Raw genomic sequence first — 20260 nt, 5'->3', positions numbered from 1 at the left:
ACCACAACAGCCAAGAAGTGGAAGCAATCCAAGAGTGCACTGATGGATTGATGGGTAAAGAAAATGCAGTGTATACATACAAATGGGATATTTTTCAACTTTAAAGGCAAGGACATTCTATCACATGCTACAACATGGATGGATGTTGAAGACATAATGCTAAATGAAATAATCCAGTCACAAAAAGACAACCACAGTATAATTCCACTTTATGCAGTATCTAAAGTAGTCAAACACATAGAAACAGAAAGTAGGATGGTCATTGCCAAGAGCTGCAGGGAAGGGAAATGGGGTATAGTTTAATGAGTATAGGGTTTCAGTTTTGCAAGATGAAAAATTTCTGGTGATTGGTTGCACAACAATGGGAATATACTTAACAGTATTGAACTGTACACTTAAAAATGTTTACAATGGTCAATTTTATGTTGTTTTAAAAATTACAATAAAAAGAATCATTGCATTTTCTAGTTTCTAAGCCATGTTGATTTGTGCCTGTCTTGTCTTTTCCATGGTGTTGGCACCTTCCCAATTTTCTCATACTGTGCATCTCACATACCTTCCTTGTATGGGAATTCCTCAGAATGCAGGTTAGACTTGTTCTGGGATCTCTCACCTGTGGGATCCTGCTGAGACCAAAGGGAAGACTGCCTTTGCCTCTGGGCCCCTGCCGTGGTGGGTATCTACTCTTCATGTCTCCTAGCATCTATAATCTGTTTCTTCCTGGCCCAACAGCTCTCTGGAGATTTGTGTCATTTTCTGCAGCTGCATTGATTAGTTGCATCATTAGGTTTACTTTAATTGCAGTGACTCTGCTGTTAACGATTTATACAAGGTACAGCAGGAAAAAAGTCTTTGGGTGCTTCTGTCTCCCCCAAAGATAAAATGTAACCATTTTCCCATGTCATTTGAATTTTTATTGTTAATAAATGCCTGGCACTGTTTTTTTTTGGTGTGATGTTTAAGTCCAAGGGGATATGTGGAGCCTGCATATACATAATTTAATGTAGGACATAGAATTTTAGTGCTGGAAGGGATTCCTGAGAGCTTTAATTTCAACTTCTTCTTCTTCTTTTTTTTTTTAATAGGGGAGGAATTTGGGGCCCTGATTAGGGAAGTATTTAATGGCAAAACTGGAATCAGGCTTAGGTCACAGTTTGTATTGTGTGCTCTATTTCTTGATGCATCCCCTTGGGATTTATAAAACTATATCTAGTTCCAGGGATCTGAACACCATTCATTTCTAGAGCATAATATATCTATTAGCTTGAAGTGATTGTATGTCCAGTCTGTCAAGAGTGAGAAGTGGCTGTACCTTTTACAAATTCTTCAGACCATGTCTGAAGTCCTATGTCAGTTGCCTTCTCTTTACCCCAGATAAGTGCTTCTGGTGCCATGTGCAAAAGTCACCTTTTGAACTTAATGCTTCCAAAGAGTTGGCTATTAGAGGATTGCTGGATTAAATAGTTTTGAAAATGGAAAAGTTCTTCTATAACGTGACAAAAATCATCCTTGAATTAACCTTTCTTGGGAAATAATGTTTGCATTCACCTTTGACTCCCTCTTCCCTTTCCTCATTTAAACTTGTATGATACTCTTCAGGGACCTTATACATTACTTCTTGTGAGATTATAAGCTTCCTAAGCCTCCCTGTTGCCTCTGAGTGCCCAGCACATGGAAGAGAGTTTTAATTTTTTTTTTCGTCTTAATCTGGCTGTACTGAATTTAAGTAGACCGTTCATAGGATTGAAGGAAAAGTATGATCACAAATAAAATGCAGCTTGCTAATGCAATGTGAATAGCATTTTGTAACCAGTTAGAATTAGCCACACCCAGTTTCATGGAGAGGTGAAATTTGGTCTCAGTTCTGAAGACTGGGCAGATAATTTGTGAAGATAATTTTAGTAGAGGAAAAATAGCATACCCAGGAAGAAGGGAACATAGAGAAGGGGGAGTGGAGGAGAAAACGCAATATCTAGGGTGGAGGTGGGCAGTGGACTTTCCTTTTGGAGTGTTTACTTGGCTCATGTGAGCCCTGATGCTCTTCCTCATTCTCCACCATTTGTAGTCGTGGGCTCCTCCATGGCCATTCTGTCTGGAAGCATCCTGCCAGATATCTACATTTGACTGAGCTAGGGACAGGCCCCTAACCCAAGATCAGAGCCTCTTTCCTGAGTATTTGGACTAGGAGCTGGGAGAGGAACTTAGGTAGCTGGATTTGTGTCATGTGAGCTTGGGAGCTGGGAGGTGGATAACCTGGTACCTGCCAGGAGGCTGGACAAGCAGAAGAGAATGGTCAGCAGAAGATGATTTTCCAGTCCTTAGGGCCTTGCCTGGTTGTAGGGCCTGGCCAAAGCCCTGCCTGCACATCCATGTCAATATTCTTGTGGCTGTGGCATAGATTCTCCGCAGGTCCCCACTCTCCTCTGGGGAGAAGTGAAGATGACTATATTACTTGCATCTAAGAGTGTTAAGAATAAAGGGGGTCTCAGGAAGCAGAACGAGTCCTGGCTGTATCTCAGGAGCTTGTTGCTTGGTGTTGATCCCCTTGGAGGCCAGGTCTAGTGGCTTGCTTGGTCTTAGTGTGCCTGGGTCAGTCTGTTCTCTCTGCTGTGACTTAGCACCTCTGGCCATTCTGAGCTCAGCACCTGAGAGAGGGGATCATTGGTTGGAAGCTTATGTATATCTGGTAAAGCTTGGACACCTACACTGCATTCTGCACCCAATCCTATTGTGACACCAGGCAGAGCCCATGTGATCCATGCTCAGGCACTTGAGAGGGTGGTGAGTGAAGGAGCCAGGGTGCTCCAAGGAGCAGAAAGACATCACAGGGAAGGTGATGTAGGGTTGGATGTAGGAACCTGCCTGGTGGACAGGGGGAACAGGGGGAACATCTAGGCAGAGGTAGCAGGATGTGGGAAGAGCAGATGGGGAAGAGCATGACACAGGGGATGCAGGGAGAAGTCCAGAGCAGATGGCATTTGAGAGAGAAAGGGAGCTGTGGTTGCCCTCACAGGTGGAAGTTAGGTCACAAAGTGCCTTCGGAGCCTGGCCTAGGCTCACTCTTCATAGGTAGGATGACTGTACATCTCACTGTGTCATGGTTTATGCCTGTTATCCTGGTACAATGATGAACAGTGCCCCTCTTTCACTCCCAAAAGTGCCCAGGTTTGATAAGAAATGATATGTTTGTCCTAATTTTAGATGATGGGACCTGATGAAGGATTTTAAACAACAAAGGGACAGGGTGAGATTTCAAGTTAGGGAGATGATTCAGGAGGCAGGGGAGAGGATGGAGGGACAAGAACATGCCTGGAGGCCAGATTAGAGAGAAGGGCCTGAGCAAAGCGGTGGTAATACAATGGGGAAAGACAGTGCTCATGTGAAAGCTAGCAAGGAGGTACAGACCACAGCCCTTGGTGAACCCATGGCTGTCTGGAGAGGGCACTAGTGAGGGTAGCTGAATAAGGGCATGCTTTGGCAGGGGTGCAGTTGAAGTTTGTTTTAGGTCTATGGTTTGGGGTCATGGGGAGGCCGGACAAGGAGTCAAGTGTGGACCTGAAAGTAGTGGTCTGGGGCCCAGGAGAGAAGACTGCCCTGGGACAGACATCTGCAGGTCATTTGGTTGTAGGTGAAAACTGGATCCATCAGTGTGGATGCTACTGTTCAGGGGAAGTGGTGTCACGGAAGAAGAGAAAATGAAAGACTAATCCTTTGTTTAGGGATACAAGTGTTTAAGGAAAAGGCAAGAAGAAATGAGTGCTCACAAAGTACATTGAGAAGGATTAAGGAGAGAAGGAGAAGACCTAAGGGCATGGCAGGATAGTTGTTACCATGAACTGGAGGTCTCCTATGACTCACATACTATGCTGAGAACTCCAGGTCCCTCACTTTGCAAATCTGCAGCAGTTTTGCAGGTGGGTGGAATTAGCCATGACTTAGGGGCTCAGAGTTTAAATAACATGTCCAAGTTTAGCTGTCCAGCCAGAGTGGCAGACCTATTTTTTGTTTTGTTTTTATCAAAGTCCATGTTCTTTTCCACCCCATGGGAATGGTGGTAATAGCAGAGATGGAGGCTCCAGAGTCCAGAAAAGCTCCTCCTTTAGGGGACCTCAGCAACTTAGGCAGATGTCAAATTGGAGGAACTTGAGCATTACAGGTGCCAGTGAGAGGGAGGCCCGCTGGGTTCATTTCTCTGTTGGCCCCACTGAGCAGGTCACATGACAGAGACCTGGACAAGAAGGCTGTTTAAAATGGAACATGAAAAACAATGCCAGGGATTTAATTGCACCATGAATTGTGGCCAGAAAAGGAACCTAGCAACAAACTCATTTTCTGCTGGGCACAAGGCACAGAGGATCTACTATAATTATTTCTGTTTTTTCCCTTGTTGGCACGTGCCTCCCTATTTAATATTTCCTTCCTTAAGTGCACATGGTGGATCAGTTTTTATCTAAGGTGCTGTTGTTAGAATTGTCTAGCTACGTTGTAAAGAGTTTGTGGCATCCTCAGTTAGTGTGAATGTAGACACACACCTGAATCTGGCATTTATGGAGCACCTACTCTGTGTGCAAGGTAGTGTACTTCAGTTTGTACATGCACTATCTTACTTAATTCTTGCCACAACCATGTGAGTTAGGTAATATTATCATCGTCATTTTACCAGTGCAGAAACAATACTAAAGGAAGTTAGCAATTTGTACAAGATCCCATGGCTAATAAATGGCAAATTGGGGATTTGAATCCAATTGTCTCTGGCCTTCCCAGTTACTCTCTACATCTTCTCTGGGCTGGTGTCTTACCAAGTCAGAACCTCCTTGGCCTGCATCTTTTTTCCCCCCCCCGAACTATAATTGTTCTTGAAGACTCGTAAGGGCTAGCATGACTGTTTAAAAAGTAACTGGTTGAATGACCCAAAACATTTCAAACAACCCATGTAGAGGCCTTAGTCTGCAGTTGGACTAGCTGAGGTCTTGGGATTAGCTGAAGTCCCAGGAGGAGTGGATCAAGATCTGCCAGAATGTCATCAGTAAGTGAACACTCCAGGCCTGTCACTGACAGACTTTGTTCTTTTTGCCTCTTTAGAAGTGGAAGGAGGCTGTTTCTGAGACTCAAGAAATTGTGATGCTATCAAACACCCTGTGGCCTTTCGGGGTGGCTCTGGTACCTTTATTATTGCAGGTGACATGCTTTCTGACTCTGTTGGGGGTTCTGCACCTGCCTAGTTGTGAGTAGGTAACTGCTCATCCCCAGAGAGCTGGAGTGAGTGTCATTTTAAAAGCCAACGTCTTACTACATAGACAGAAACATTCCCTCTGTTTGAGATCTCTTGCTTATGGATTTTCTTTTGTTACCAGAGTGGGTCTATGCTCTTTTGCTAGTGAATTACCCAGGAGTCAATGGCCCATGCACAATGGATTGGTGTTGCCATCCATGCAGCATAAGACACAGCTGCCAGCCCTGTGTGACTGGGACCCAAGGGTCAGAGCCTCTGAAGTGATTACAAAGCTCTGCCATTAGCCATTTTTTCCTTTCCCTTCCTGTATGCCAGGGAGCCCTGCAAATATGCATTTGCTCATTTGCCTGTGGTGAGCAGTGGTTTAAGCCTGGCGGGTGGCTAAGATGGCTGATTTGATTTATCTTACTAAATAGTATGATTTGATAAAAGTCAGAATCATAGACTTAAAGCTGGAAGGAACCTTGGTCCAGTCCCAGCAGAGAACACCAAGGCTGCAGAAAGGTGGCAATTTCCTTGGCTAGGTCTTGAGGAGACTCCGAGGTGACAGCTGAGGCAGCGGCCCTCTGCCTTGTACCCTGGTGATTTTTCTCTGCTACCACTTCAGATGTCCCCATGGCAAATGCTTCCAAGGCTGGTCCTGTTGCCTAAGAAAATTGGAAAAGAAGATTATAAAGAGATTGGAGAAACTTCATCAGTTTCCCAGTAGCTGTTGGTGAGTTTCTTCTCAGCCACTGTAATGTTGAACATCGGATTGTGACTCACCTATTTCTATCCAGAATCACAGGAAGAGTTGTGACGAATGTTCAATCACCTGCAGACAAGTGAACGAGCATCAGTTGTCATATTAGAAAACTCCTTTATTCTTCAGGTTATTAAAGAACTATTACTGCCCTCCAACAGTCATGTAATAAGTGAAGCCTCCTGAAGCTGAATGGCAGCAATAAGTGCCTCATTTGCACCTAAGGATTCACTTGCTCTCTCAGCAAGATCTGGGTCAATAGACATTATTTTCATAAGACATTCATCTTTCTTTACTCATATTAGACAGGCTTATTTTTTCAGGAACTTGCTTTTGAAGCAGTAGGCTTTGGGGAAAAAATAAAACTGGCAGATTATAAGAATAAAAGCTTAAATCAAATTTAGATATAAAAAATAAAATATAACTTCCAGGGAACCAAATCACGACACCATTTCCATTTATATCAACACTTCACCATAATGTGGTTTAGACTCAAAATTTGATTCTGAGTTCTGTAAGATGATTGCTCATAGCAAAGGTACAGTTATCCCACTGGATGGTGCTTAAGTTGGAGAGATCATTTTAAAAAGATCAGCAAGTGGCAGGGGTTAACCCTTGACATAATCAGATTTCACTTACGAGAATTTGTCATGTAATCATTCCTGTAGCTCTTGGCTTTGCTCTTTAACGAACATCCCTCCAAAGCTATCTGTACATATTCTTCCCTACAATTACATTCTTGGGCCATGCAAACTTATTTCTTCCCTCCCTTTCTCTCTTCTTCCTTTGTCTTTTCTTTTTCCTTCCTTCTCTATTTTCTAGGAGCTTTTCTCAAGTTTATCTTTCAACTCTCTATTAAGTTTTCCATGTCTGTGAATATACACAAATATAGAAATGTAACTTTCCAAGCCTTTTTTCTTTTGTCTTTCCAGATGTCGTTTTATTTTATCATATTATTACTACTTTACGGTTACTATCCTTTCTTATCTCTCTAAAGATATTCATGGTAATTTTTAAAAAGTTTTTTCTCCCTCCCCGCAGAGTTTTTTCCTCCAGGGTTCTTACTTTCTTTTCCCCTCTGTTTTGATCTCCATTTTCCCATGAAAGGCTTTCCTCCAATGTCTGATAATATTCAGTTGTTGGTTCATCTGTAAGAGGGACTACAAAGCTGTTTGGAGGCTTTGATGTGTGGGTGGGGCTAGTCGACTCTGAGCTTCACTGTAGGGTGATCTGGCTGGGCTGTTTGATTAAGAATCAGAGTTGGTATCTTTAGGTCTTTCCTCTTAGGCTTCTCAGACTCCTCAGAGAAGATGCTTATCATCTCCCACCTGTAGAGTGAAGAGCCAGCTGCCATTTTTACTGGAAGCCAGCGAGGATGAGAAGGTTGTGTTTGTGTGTGGTGGGGTGTGTGTCTTGGCATCTCCCTTTAATACTCCTAATTTAAATGAGGTACCACAGCCTTAAACCTATGCCCTCAATGAACAGATCCTGTGATATACTAGTTAATAAACCTGCTATATTTTGCCATGGGAGAGGAGGAGCAGGCAGCTCTGTTGTACAGTGGCAGAGGAGGTCTAGGGGCCTGACTGCTTGTTGATCACAATTGCAATGAATTCTTCTTACTTTAACCCTTTCACCCCCTACCTCTGGAGGAATCTATTAATATAGCATGAGCTCCTCAGCCTTTTGGGACTCCCAGTGTTAAATGGATCAGTCCTTAGCTGTCCCTGTGCTAGTTTACACTTCAGTGTCCTCAGATCAGCAGAGACTTTAATGAGTGAGGAAGCCCAGGGCAAGAGAAGGGAAGTGGCTTGTCTGTCCTCACAGAACTAGTTAGGCCAGAAGCTGGCTTAGAAACTGGGTCTTTTGACTTTTCCTCCAGCATTGAAACTATCCTGTGTACTTCACCACTGTGTCACAGCCACACCCACATGCAACATCCTCATCCTCTGTCCCTTCATCCCCTGTCCTCCCCTTCTGTTTCATGTGACTGCCACACTAATCCTATGAGTTAGGCTTGATTATCTTGATTTTACAAATAAGGAAACTGAAACTCAGATGGTATGATTTGCTTGTGGCCACAGAGCTATTTAGTGGTAGAGCCAGTGTCTGACTCCAAAGTGTGCTTTACTGATGCATTGTACCCTCTTAAGTCACGTGTTGAGCTGTTGAGCCTTGCCTAAAGAAACCAAAGTTTCTGAAAACTTTACTTACTTTTATCATGTACTTTTACAGCTGACTTGACTTGGAAAACATAAGTAATGGCTATTTTCCTTGTGATTAGGGAGTCTGTCTAGTCTACCTCCTACTGCTCCGCAATTCAGCAGCCTGCCTGCCAGTTCATTTGGACTGAGAAGAGATGCTCCCTTCCTTTTCGAACCTATGGGTGGGAATTCAGACAGACATGTCATCAGGTTCAGCTTGGTGGCGTGTGTGTGTGCATGTGTACATGTGCAAATATCTCCAAATGAAATTTTAGAAATGAAGTTTTCTTACAAAGGCACACAGTGGTGATAGATTGGTCAACACATTCTAAGAGGCAAATTGGTTGTAGACATTCCCTCCCAGGGCAGGACTGGGTTCACTGATTTGAGGACTTATATTTCTCCTTTGGGTTGTTTAGGAGGTGCACTGAGGAGCTGCTTGGCTTGGGTTTTCTCTGTTCCCTGTAGTCTTTCCTCTGTTAGGCAAAGTGTTACCCTGGGGCATTCCTCTCACTTTCCCACATCCCATTAATCTGCAAGTCCTCTCATTTTATCTTTAATTATATTAATCCAAATATGTCTTGAACTCATCTACTCCCATCCGTTTTCCCATCTCTCCTTGAGGGCAGACCGCCATTATCTCCTGCCTGGACCCATGCAGGAGCCCCCAGTTCCTGGTCTCCCTCCCTGCTCCCTACTTCTTCCCCCACTGCCCCCTTCCCTCTCCCTCCCTTTTTCTCTTCTCTTTAAAAAAGCTCATAATGTATTCAACCTAAAAAGGGAAGAAATTCTGACATATGCTAAAACATGGGTGAAGCTTGGGGCCATTATGCTAAGTGAAATGAGCCAGTCACAAACAGACAAATACTGTTAGGATTCTACTTAGATACTTAGAGTAGTCAGAATCACAGAAACAGAAATTAAGGTGGCAGTTTGCGGGGACTGGATGGGGAGAGGGAATGAGGGGTTACTGTTTGATGAGTATAAATTTCAGTTTCTCAAGATGAAAAAGTTCTGGAGATTGGCTTCAGTGAATTGACTTAGCACTACTGAACTGTAGACTTAGAAATGGTTACTATAGTTTACAATAATCTGTACATTTCAAAAGAGCTAGAAGGGAATAATCTGAATGTTTCTAGCATATGTAAATAACAAGTATATAAGGTGGTAGATACCCCAAGTACACTCATTTGATCTTTACAAATTATATGAATGTGTTAAATTATCACATGTATTCCATAGGTTTGTACATCTATTGTGTATCAATTAAAAATTGTTTTAAAAAGGTTAAGATGGGCAAGTTAATGTATATTTTGCCACAATTTAAAAAAACTACAGGATTTCTTTTAGAAGTGATAAAAATGTTCTAAAATCCATTGTGGTGATAGTTGCACAACTCTACTAAAACCTATTGAATTGTGCACTTTAATTGGGTGAATTGTATGGTATACGATGATGATCTCAATAAAGTTGCTTAAAAAAACTTAATCTCTTATTGCATATCCGCTTTTTAATATGCATCAGGGCTGACCTCTGTCTCCTCTGTGCTCCTCTGCAGGGACTCAGAGATGGTTTTCATGAGGAGATATCTCTGTCTTGGCTCAGCTCCAAAGGCTAGTCATTCTGTCCCAAACTGAAGTTCCCTAGAAGGACTTTGGCTTGGTTGTACGCACCTCTTGGGATGAGATGGAGGGTCAGGAGTGGCGGGAGAGTGTACCATGATGGCAGAACTATCAGAGGTAGTTGTGTGATTATTTTAAGATGATTTTTTATTCTTTGAAAATATAAAATTGGCACTGAGCATGAAAGAACAACTGTGAGTCTGTTACATAATGTAGCCCACCCAGTTCTGTCCTGATACTAGGGCTTTTGGACCCATTTGTCATTCATTCATTCCGGAAACGTTGGGCCCTCTCTGTCAGACCCTAAAGAGAGACAGGCATGTCTTTCATGATGTGGTGTTGAAATTCAGGCATACAATCTCAGACTTTCTTTGCTTGGTGTAGTTTACTTCGGAGTAAAAATGTATAAAACACACAGGAATAGCATAACAGGAAATGTTGCAGAATCCATATGAGGAAAATCACAAAAATTTACTGACTGACATAAAAAGAGACTTCAATAAATGGAGATGTGTGCTGCCAGTTTCTCTCTGTGTGATAAAGATGTCAGTTCTTTCCAAAGTAATGTATCATTTCACCCCATTCCAATCAGCATCTCAGCTGGGGTTTTCTTTTTCTTTTTTTGGATTGTGTCAAATTATTCTCAAATATGAATATGCTGGCTGGAATCGCTAAAAAATTTTTTGGAAATGATGCATAATAGGGGAGATTTGCATTTCCAGATATAAAACGTACTCAAATGATGCTAATTAAGACCACGTGGTTATTATTGCAGGAACATGCCAGTAAGTGGAACAGAATAGTCTAGAAACAGAGCCTAATGTGAAAGAGGGTTTAGTGCATGATGGAGGGAAAGGATGAATTATTTAATATATTCTAAGTTACTACCTGGAAAAAATATGATTAGAGCCTTTCCTCACCCTATATACCAAAATAAATTTTGGTTTGATGCAAAAATGTTAATAATAAAAACGAAAAGTAGGAAAAATTGTGGGTAACTCCGACATTAGGGAAGTCAACAGAAACAAAATATCACCAGAGGAAGAAGACTCATTTCTCCATATAAAATTTATATATATATATATATATATTTTTTTTTTTTTTTTTTTTTTGAGACAGAGTCTCACTCTGTCACCCAGGCTGGAGTGCAGTGTGGAATTCTGGCTCACCGCAACCTCCACCTCCTGGGTTCAAGGAATTCTCCCTGCCTCAGCCCCCTGAGTAGCTGGGATTACAGGCATGCGCCACCACGCTCGGCCAATTTTTGTATGTTTTAGTAGAGACTGGGTTTCACCATGTTGCCCAGGCTGGTCTTGAACTACTGACCTCAGGTGATCTGCCCGCTTCAGCATCCCAAAATGCTGGGATTACAGGTATAAGCCACCACACCCAGCCAAAATTAGTGTTTTAATAAGTAAAAAAGCTCCCCCAAGAAATTAAAACTAAGATGCTGGTTAAAAAAAAAATCTAAGAAAAACACACGCAACAAAGCATTAATTTTGTTAGTATATAAATAAGAACAATACTAAAACCTTAGTGGGAAAATTGGTGATGGGTGTAAGATGGCAATTCACAGAAGAAATACAAATAGCTAATAAACACGAAAAAAATCTTAAACCTTTCAATGCCTCCCACTTTACTTAAAGAAATACATTTTATAGGATGGCTTATATGTGCCCCTTAAGAAAATCATGTTTTCAAAGAACCCTTAATATCCTAAGGAAATGAGTTTAATATGAAGCAGAAACAACAGGAGACAAAATAATGTATCAAAAATCTGTAAAACAAAGAGAAACATACAGAAAATTGGTAAGACATTCACTGAAAGTTAAGTAATACTCTTGGAAAGGAAAGAAGAGAGTTTTAAATTTGAGCTATTTATTACACCATTGGTAGAAATGTAGATTGGTGTATAACTTTTAGATAAAGCAGTTTGGCAGGTCTTATTAGGAACTTTAATGAGTCAATGAATGCCATCTGAAGAGTTTATTTTTGAGAATTCCTCTTAAGGAATTAATTAGAGATGCAACCATAGGTTTACCTATGTGAATGTAAGTCAGTTTATTGATGAAAGTTTAAAAATTGGGAACAAGCTATAAATCCAGCAATGATAGGTTACTGAAAGAAATTAAGTTAAATGCACTTGATGTCATGTTTAATGATAGAACAAGATGTAAGATTATAAATATAACATGTCCACATTGTGGTAAAAGTATGTAAGCATAGACATGACATTGGAAGTAAGGAGAGCAAAATGCTAATTGTGATCATACATGGTTAGTGGGATTGTTGGAAATTTTAATTCTCTGTGTTTCTTTATATGTTTTCCATATTTTCTTCTTTGAACATTTATTACTTTTATAATCAGAATCTTGTCTTCATAGAATACTTAGTATTTAAGCAAACAGTTCATTGATATTTCAGGAATTATACAAATTCTCTAGGCTGCTGATATTTACCAGTTAACATTCTTTAGAAATGGAGAAGGGAAATCTTTTTCTCAATCACTTTTAAGGATTTGTACCTACTTCCTTGAGATCTAATACAGTTTGAGTGTGAGACCTGAAAGGTAATAGTAGGAGAGTTCCCATTTATCCTGCAGATCTATCAAAGATCATTGGAATGGGGGATGTGTTTTAGGAGTTGAAGTAAATTCTATTGTGAAGGACTGAAGATCAATATAGAAATGTCTCTTTTTTTTTTTTCCAAATGACAGTTGAGGAAGAAAGATAGATCATTACTCACTGCCTATTTGGAGGCTGTTCACGAACTGCTTTTAAAAACCAGTGCTCGGTTCAGCAATTTTGCCATGTCTTCAGATGGCCAGTTTTGGTGGATCTATTTAATTAGATTTAAACATGGCATCTGTAGCCCCAGTAAATTCAAGTAATTAAGCTTCATGATTTCTTGTGTGTTATAAATGTCACTAAAATTGCTGTTGCAGAACAGATTATTTCTTTGGTAATTGCAATTTTTGTCATGAATTGTTTCATCACTTTTAGTGATTAGAACTTAGAAATAATTCCTTAAAATGGTCCTCAACTGAATACATGTTTGTTTGCTTTTTTTTTTTAAATTGGGTCTCCTTGTCCATTTTTTTCTCCTCAATTATTTGTGCTAGTGTACTTGCCTTCCATATAGAAAAGGACATAGAAAATGCTTTCAAAGGGCACAAGGCCCAGAGTTAGAGTTGTCCTGGGAGGGTAGCCTCAGTGTTTCTTTAGAAGGGAAGCTCTGTTCTAGTTGGTTTGATTCCATCTGGGAGCATGCATGATATAGGTTTTTGGGAGGTCAGGACTGGCCTGTGGTGTCCATGAATAACCAAAGGCCTTTTGAGATGTTCGCCTGTTTGCTATGTTCCTCCATCTCTTGGGAAGTAGCCTAAACAATAGTAACACCAAAGAGGTGGTTTTGGCGGCCAAACGGGGCCTGCCTCTCCTGATCATCAATGCTAGACATCTGTAGAGATTCTACAGATCCTCCAATCTGCTGGTCAATGATTGAAATGACAATTTTGACAACTTGATGTGTGCTAAGAGAGTCCTAGGTGCTGCGGATGCAAACACATCTTTATCTCCCGCCCTCCTCCATGAAATGAATATGTTGACTTCCCTGCCTGGTGACTGGCTGTTGTCTTTTCTGTTCACCCTAATGTACAGTTCCCTCCAACCAAACAAGATGCTCTGCTGTCTCTGCTCACATTGCTGCTATTTCTACCTGGAATCATCTACAACGCTCCTTCTGTTTCAGCAGTAAAGGTTCTGATTTTTCAAGTCCAGCTCCATTTCCATCTCTTCTTTGGAACTTTTATCAAACTCCAAAGCCAGAAGCAGTGACTCTGCTCTCTGAAGATTCTGCATTTGTCTTCAAGGCAGGTGCTACATCTTACCTTGTAGTGTGGCTATTTGTGAACATCTTTTTGCTTTCCACAGGGCAGGAAACCATTTGATTTACCTTTGGTTTCCTAGAGAAAGAAGTAAATATGCTTGTTTGCTGTATGGATGAAATGCCTTTTAGATATGTTGATCTAGGACAAATATGCAATGGGGGCAAGCATTTCAGCATTTGACCCAGGGTTGTACCCAGCCAGTTGTATTGTCTGACAACTTACTGTGTTACTGAAAACTCAATAAGATGATAATATCAGTATTAGGCTCAGTAATGCAGGTCATCATTTTGTTTCATTTTTATTTTAAAAATGTATTTAAAAATGCAATAAAATATAACATAAAAATCACTATTTTAATCTGTGAACTTCTGTGGCATTAGGTATATTCACATTGTAGTGCAGCCATCACCACTGTCTAGCTCCAGAATGTTTTTCGTCTTGCATAATGGAAACACTGTTCTCCTTTTCTCCCAGCCCCAGGCAACCACCATTCTACTTGCTGTCTCTATGAATAGTCTGACTACTCTAGTTGCCTCACATAAGTCAAGCAGGTATTATAATAGCATCTGTCTTTGTGGGTCTGGTTTATTTCACTTAGCATAATGTCTTCAGAGTTCATTCACGGTGTGTCATATGTCAGAATTTCCTTTTTTAAGGGTGAATAATATTTCATTGTATTTTATACTCCATTTTAAAAAAATCTTTTCACGGGTCAGTGAACACTTGGGTTGTTTCTACCTTTTGGTTATTGTGAATAATCCTGCCGTTAGCATGGGCATACAGATATCATCTCAGGTCCCTGCTTTCAATTCTTTTGGGTACATATCCAGAAGTGGAATTGCTGAGTTACATGGTAATTCTATGTTTATCTTTTTGAGGAACCTCAGTGCTGTTTTTGTATAGCAGCTGCATCATTTTACACTCCCATCAGTGGTGCACAATTTTTCCATATCCTCGCCAACACTTGTTATTTTCTGGGATCGTTTTTGTTTTATGTAATAACCATCCTAAGGGGTGTGAAGTGGTATCTTATTATGGTTTTGATTTGCATTTCCTTAATGATTATGGTTATTATCTTTTCATGTGCTTATTGGCTGTGGTTTATCATTTGAGTAGTTATTTAACTAGACATTGCACAAAAACTCTTTACATGCACTGTCTTAGTCCATTTTGTGTTGCTGTGATAGAATACCCAAGACTGGGCAATTTATAAAGAAAAGAGGTTTATTTAGCTCATGGTTCTTCAGGCTGGGAAGTTCAATGGCATGGCCTTGGTTTCTGGTGAGAGCTTTTAAGCTGCATCATAACATAGTGAGAAGGTCAAAGGGGAAGTAGACACATGCAAAGAGACAAAAAAACCCAAGGGACATCCTGGGTTTGTAACTATCCACTCTTGCAGGAACTAATTCATTTTCCTTGAGAAATAATCCAGTCTTGCCAGAGGAAGAACTTACTCACTACCTCCAGAATGGCACCAAGCCACCCACCAGGGTGAGACCCTCATGACCCAAACACTCCCCACTGTATCCCACCTCCCAACATCACCACACTGGGGATCAAATTTCAACATGAGTTTTGGTAGGGGCAAACAAACCATATCCAAATCATGGCATATACCGTGTCACTTATTCCTAACAGCAAACCTGTGAAAAAGGCAGTTATAGTATATTCATTTCATGGAAGATGGAAACAGAACTCTGGGCAGTTAAGTAACTTGTCCAGCCCATGCATGAGTGACTGAGCCGGTACACAAACCCGAGTGTGTCTAGTTCAAAGGCTGTGAGCCTAATCATCTCCTGAAGCATGCATTCCAAGATTGTTTGACTGTAGGTAACAGAAAACCTCTCCTACACTGGTTTAAAGAATGAGGAGTTTGTTTTTCTTACTTAATAACTAGTCTGAAGGGATATAGCTGCTGTCCTTGCCTCATTAGCTCAACAACAACAGAGCTAACATTTGATTCTCTAGGTATTTCCCTTATGGCTCCCTCATTGCTTCCTTTTGTGGGGTGGCTGTTACAGCCCCAAACATTACATCTGTGGTGAAGATGGGGAGAAGAAATAAGGGCCAAACTAGCTTGGACTGTCTTTATAAAAAATTAAAGCAAAAGCATTCGTAGAAGCCTCTGAACAGATTTCTACAGACATTGCTGTGGCCAGAACTAGATCATGTCATGACCCCTCAGTGTAAAGGAGGCAAGTGGGTGGATGACTCTGCCATCTCTGTAGTGAAAGGCAGCAAGGGAAAAGGTGTTTGCAGTGGCGTTTGGGCAGCCACTCAACAGTCAGTTACGGTATACATTTCTAGAGGAATCCATGGTTTATTTTTCCTTAATTAGAATTCTAAAACCAAAATGAGAGTGATTAAGTTCCTCTGCTGCATTTTAACTGGAAACAAATTTTATGTCAAAATCTTTTCCAACCAAGGAAGGCATATACAAAGATAATGAAAATACCAGGAGAGGTGGATAAAAGGTTTAAGTCCAAATCACTTAGTAGATTGTAAAGGACTATGCAAATTTAGTTTTGCTAGTGTGGGAGCTTCCTGGGGCAGAGGCTGTGTCTCATCATTGCGGAATCCCCAGGGTCTAGCACAGGGCCTGGAACACCATGGGCAAAATAAATAGGCGATTACAGAACTGGCTGAAGCATCGTTTTAATAGTCAGTGGTAGAAAAGCTTCCAGGACACACGGCTGTCCTGGATGAGGGAAGGAGAAGCTGTCTTTGAATTGCTGAGTATGAGCTGGGGTGATGGATAGTCTTTTTGCCCACCTGTGAATAGAGCTTTTGGTATATTCTATAATAATGCTATAGGTAGGTTTAAATCAAAATTTAAATTCCAAGAAAATACACTGCTGGCAGAAATCAGCCAGCAATGTCATCTTTTTAAGATGGATCACCTGCCATGTGGCTCTGTGTGCTAGAATGTTGAACACACCTCTGTGTAGAAAGATTAGTATCATGTATTTATCATCCTCATCAAACGCTGTTTACTGGCTGCCTGGGGGAACAGCAACTGCTCAATATGAAATGCTCTTCTGCCTTCCCAAGTACTTGCTATTCTGGCCTGGGTCGAGGTGGACACACAGGAATTGAAGACACACTTCACAAGCTGTCCTAGAAACAGCCACATCCCTAGAGAGACCTCTAGTCTGAGAGACTACTCAGGCCAGATTCTACACCAATCATAGTGTACGCATCACCTTGCTTAATTTCTGCCACAGTGTTGTGAGGCTTAAGTGGTCAGTCCATCCAGGATTTGAATAGAGATCTTTGGTCTCCACAGTTTAGGTTTTCTCTTCTCTTTTGAATTATAGATGGATTGATCTCTTGGGTCTAGAGTGACTTCATTGTCAGTATGGGCTAAGGATTGAACTGTGGATTAAGAGTCCAGGGTTTAAACCACAGCTCTTCCAAAGAAGACAAGGCTTTGGGAAATCCCCTTTCCTTTTCTAGGCCTCAGTTTATTCTTCTCAGTTTATGTGGGCATGCTGAATGTGCTAAGCCAAATCATACTTACTAGTGCCTCCTATGTGCTAGGGAGTGCACTGGCACTGAGGCCATTGTACTGAGCATGTTGAACTTGTTTCTGCCTTCATGGAGCTTACAGTCAGCAGATGTGACAGCCATTAAACAAATACCCAAGTAAGTATTAATTACAGTGGTGCTAAGTGCTGTAAATGAAAGCATAATACAATGAGAGACCTGATATAACGGGGGTGGGGGTGAGCTGGAAACACTTCACAGAGAAAGTTTTGCCTTAAACAGAGATGAAGGGTACATATGAGTTTTCTGTGGGATTATGTTTTGCGGGATATGTGATCCCAAGAGGCAGAATCACAAATCTATTTCCAGAGACAGAGCAGCCTTAGAAAGTAGAATCCTGCTGCATTTCAGGAACTGAAAGGAGACCAATCTGTGGAAACAGAATGAATAGGAGAAAAGCAGAAAGACTGCTGGAAGAGTAGGCAGGGCCCAGATCTTCACAGCATCATGAAAACCATGTGGAGATTTTGGTATTTATCCAAAGAATAAAGGGAAACCACTCAAGGTAGGGCAAGAGTACCATGATCAGATGTAAGTCTATAAAGGATCACTCTTCTTGCAGGATGAAAAGAGGTTGGAGAAGAACAAGGGCACCCAGGTTGGAGGGAGTTCCATGGGTCCATGTGAGAGAGCTGTTGTTGGCTTGGATGATGGCAGCAGTGGAGATGGAGAGAAGCTGAAGGGCTTGAGAGAAACTCAGGAGGCAGAATGGATAGGATTTGGTGTTTTACTTTAAGGTGGAGGAATTAGGAAGTAGGAGGTGTTAGGACAACTCCCATGATTGTGGTTGTCTGCCTTTGGGAGTGGTGGGCTGGGGCCAGTGAGGAGAGCCAGAGGGGACCCACAGTTTGGCAGCAGGACATTGAGGGAGAACTTATGCCTAACAGGGATGAACTACTGCTTCTTTAAAGCTTATCTTAGGGAGAACACAACATTTCCATTCAGTGAGTAGACAGAGTCTACAAATTTTCCAGGGAAAGATGCAGAATGAAAATGGTTGACACAAACAGTGAAAGGAGCTTAGATTCCATGAGGTCCAGCAAACCATGAGTAACTCCAGGAAGAATCGAGGGAGTTGCCTTGAAGGACAGGTTGGGGACTGGCTCTCCCATGGCCATCTCTCCTGGCTGGTTGGCTGTGATTGCCTCTGAACTGGGCTCCCTGCCTTTCCATTTTCCCCACATGACTCTCCTAGTGATGTGACTATGTCTCAGAAACCTCTTGCTTAAGAGGTTAAAAGCCTGAATGAAGGTTCTTTGTTGTGTAAAGGATACAGTCTACCCTCTCAGTCTCTCTCCTACTGCTGTCCTCTCCACTTTCTCCTTCCTTCACACATTCTAACTTGTTTTTAACCTCAGTCCAGCCAGGTTATGAAGAGATTGGTATGTCTACAGTAGCCCCAGGGAGTCAGGGAGTGACTTGTGCTGGGTCATGGCTTGGCTTATCCATAGAAAGAGCTGAAGTGGACAGAAATGGAAAACTTCTGGGTTCTACTGTGCAGGTACAAGTAAAGGGAGCTTACTCCTGGCACAGCAGTACCTTTGAGCATGGAAACAGGACTTGGCCAGGGTAACATGACTTGCTGAGTAGCCAAAGTTACTGCCTTTTATGGTTAAGACAAGTTGTTTCTGGGTTCTGACCCAGAGTGGAGTAGTAGGGAGATCACAGTTCTGAGATCTTTGGCCTGGTAGGCATCTTACTCCATGGGGGATTCTGTGATCACCAAGCTCTGGATGTACCTTTGTAAGAAAACAAGGGAGACCACAGAGAACTCAGCCCTTGCCCATGCCCTTGGCTTCTTCCTAACCCTGGCCCTGCTTAGTTGCTTCTTCCATAGTAAATGAAAAAAACTGTGTTTTTATGGGGACATTGGTGAGATAGATGAGCACAGCCTGCACTGCTTTTGGGCCCAAGCATAGAAGTATCAACCAGTGTTGGGGGAAAAGGCTTCTTTCCACTTCCGCAGTGAACACAGTGCTTTTAGTAAAGGTAATACTAGCTGCCATAGGAGAGAAATCCCGGCACCTCAGTGGGTTAGGGGAGGGTTCTGCTTCTTGGCATCGTTCAGGGACCTAGGCTATTGGCGGCAGCTGCTCTCTCTGAGTCTGCTGGCAAATGGGGAAAGAATATGAGAAGGCATACCCACTTCTTAACTATTTGACCTGGAAGTGACACATATTATTTCTAGTCACTTCATTAGCAAGAATTAGTCATATGGTCCCACCTACATGCAGAGGGGTCTGGGAAATGAAGTCCTTGGCTTGGCAGCTGCTTTCCAGCAGCGCATCTATTCTGGAAGGAGAATATGAATGGTTGGTGGACCCCTCACTCTCTGTGCCACACACAGCAATATTGTGATGCACCTTATGAGAGTCCCTTGGCATCTGTGACCCCTGGCAGAGATGTCAGCACTCTCAGGGTGTTGTGTGGGTAGGACTGAGCAATGGGGGTGCCGGATTGGGAAGGATTTCTTGTGAACTCTTGTTTTCACTTCTGGGGACTCCCAGAAATAACTGGGTGAAACTTCTGGTAGCAGGAGTTCTTACATTATGTTGAGACAGTCACCCAGAGGTTAGAGAAAGGCCTATAGGCTAATGATGTTTGAGGAAACTCAGGTCACATGTAATAAGAATTTTTTCTTATTTTCAGAGTTTTTCTAGGGAAGATGATTCACATTTGTTCCATAGAACTATCCTACAAATGTAGGAGAATAACTCACCAGGCTGCCCTTGTTTGAAGTATGTTTTGAAAACATGCCATTTGTCTTGACTCTTATCTGGCACTCAAAAGACAAACCTCTGATGTGTGTTGAGCTCAGCATGAGGGGCCCTCCTTGTGTGGATGTCTGGCTCTTGATCGTAGATACTCTTGTCACATGTGAATATGTAAGTGGACATTCCGACTTATAAATCAGTCTTACATTTGTTTCAGAAGGAATGAGTCAGTTCTTAAGCTCATCTACACTGGAAAACTGAGCATCAGTATTGCTTCAGGTAACTTTTCAAAGCTCAGCCCTAAAGAGCC

At 41.8% G+C, this 20260-nt stretch overlaps 1 protein-coding gene and 1 long non-coding RNA gene across 5 annotated transcripts in view; both read left to right on the top strand.

Annotated features, from left to right (window-relative positions):
- Positions 1 to 20260, top strand: part of SPOCK1 (SPARC (osteonectin), cwcv and kazal like domains proteoglycan 1) — a 515462-nt gene that overhangs the window by 52689 nt on the left and 442513 nt on the right.
- On the top strand, positions 7366 to 10758 carry LOC144341551 (uncharacterized). Its single transcript, XR_013418560.1, has 2 exons — positions 7366 to 7465; positions 7697 to 10758. It is a non-coding gene; the product is annotated as an uncharacterized LOC144341551 (long non-coding RNA).

This window comes from Macaca mulatta, chromosome 6 (assembly GCF_049350105.2).
Source record: "Macaca mulatta isolate MMU2019108-1 chromosome 6, T2T-MMU8v2.0, whole genome shotgun sequence".
Classification (NCBI taxonomy): Eukaryota; Metazoa; Chordata; class Mammalia; order Primates; family Cercopithecidae; genus Macaca; species Macaca mulatta.
The sequence above is the reverse complement of the archived record's forward strand: the minus strand, read 5'-3'. Positions and strand labels throughout refer to the sequence as shown.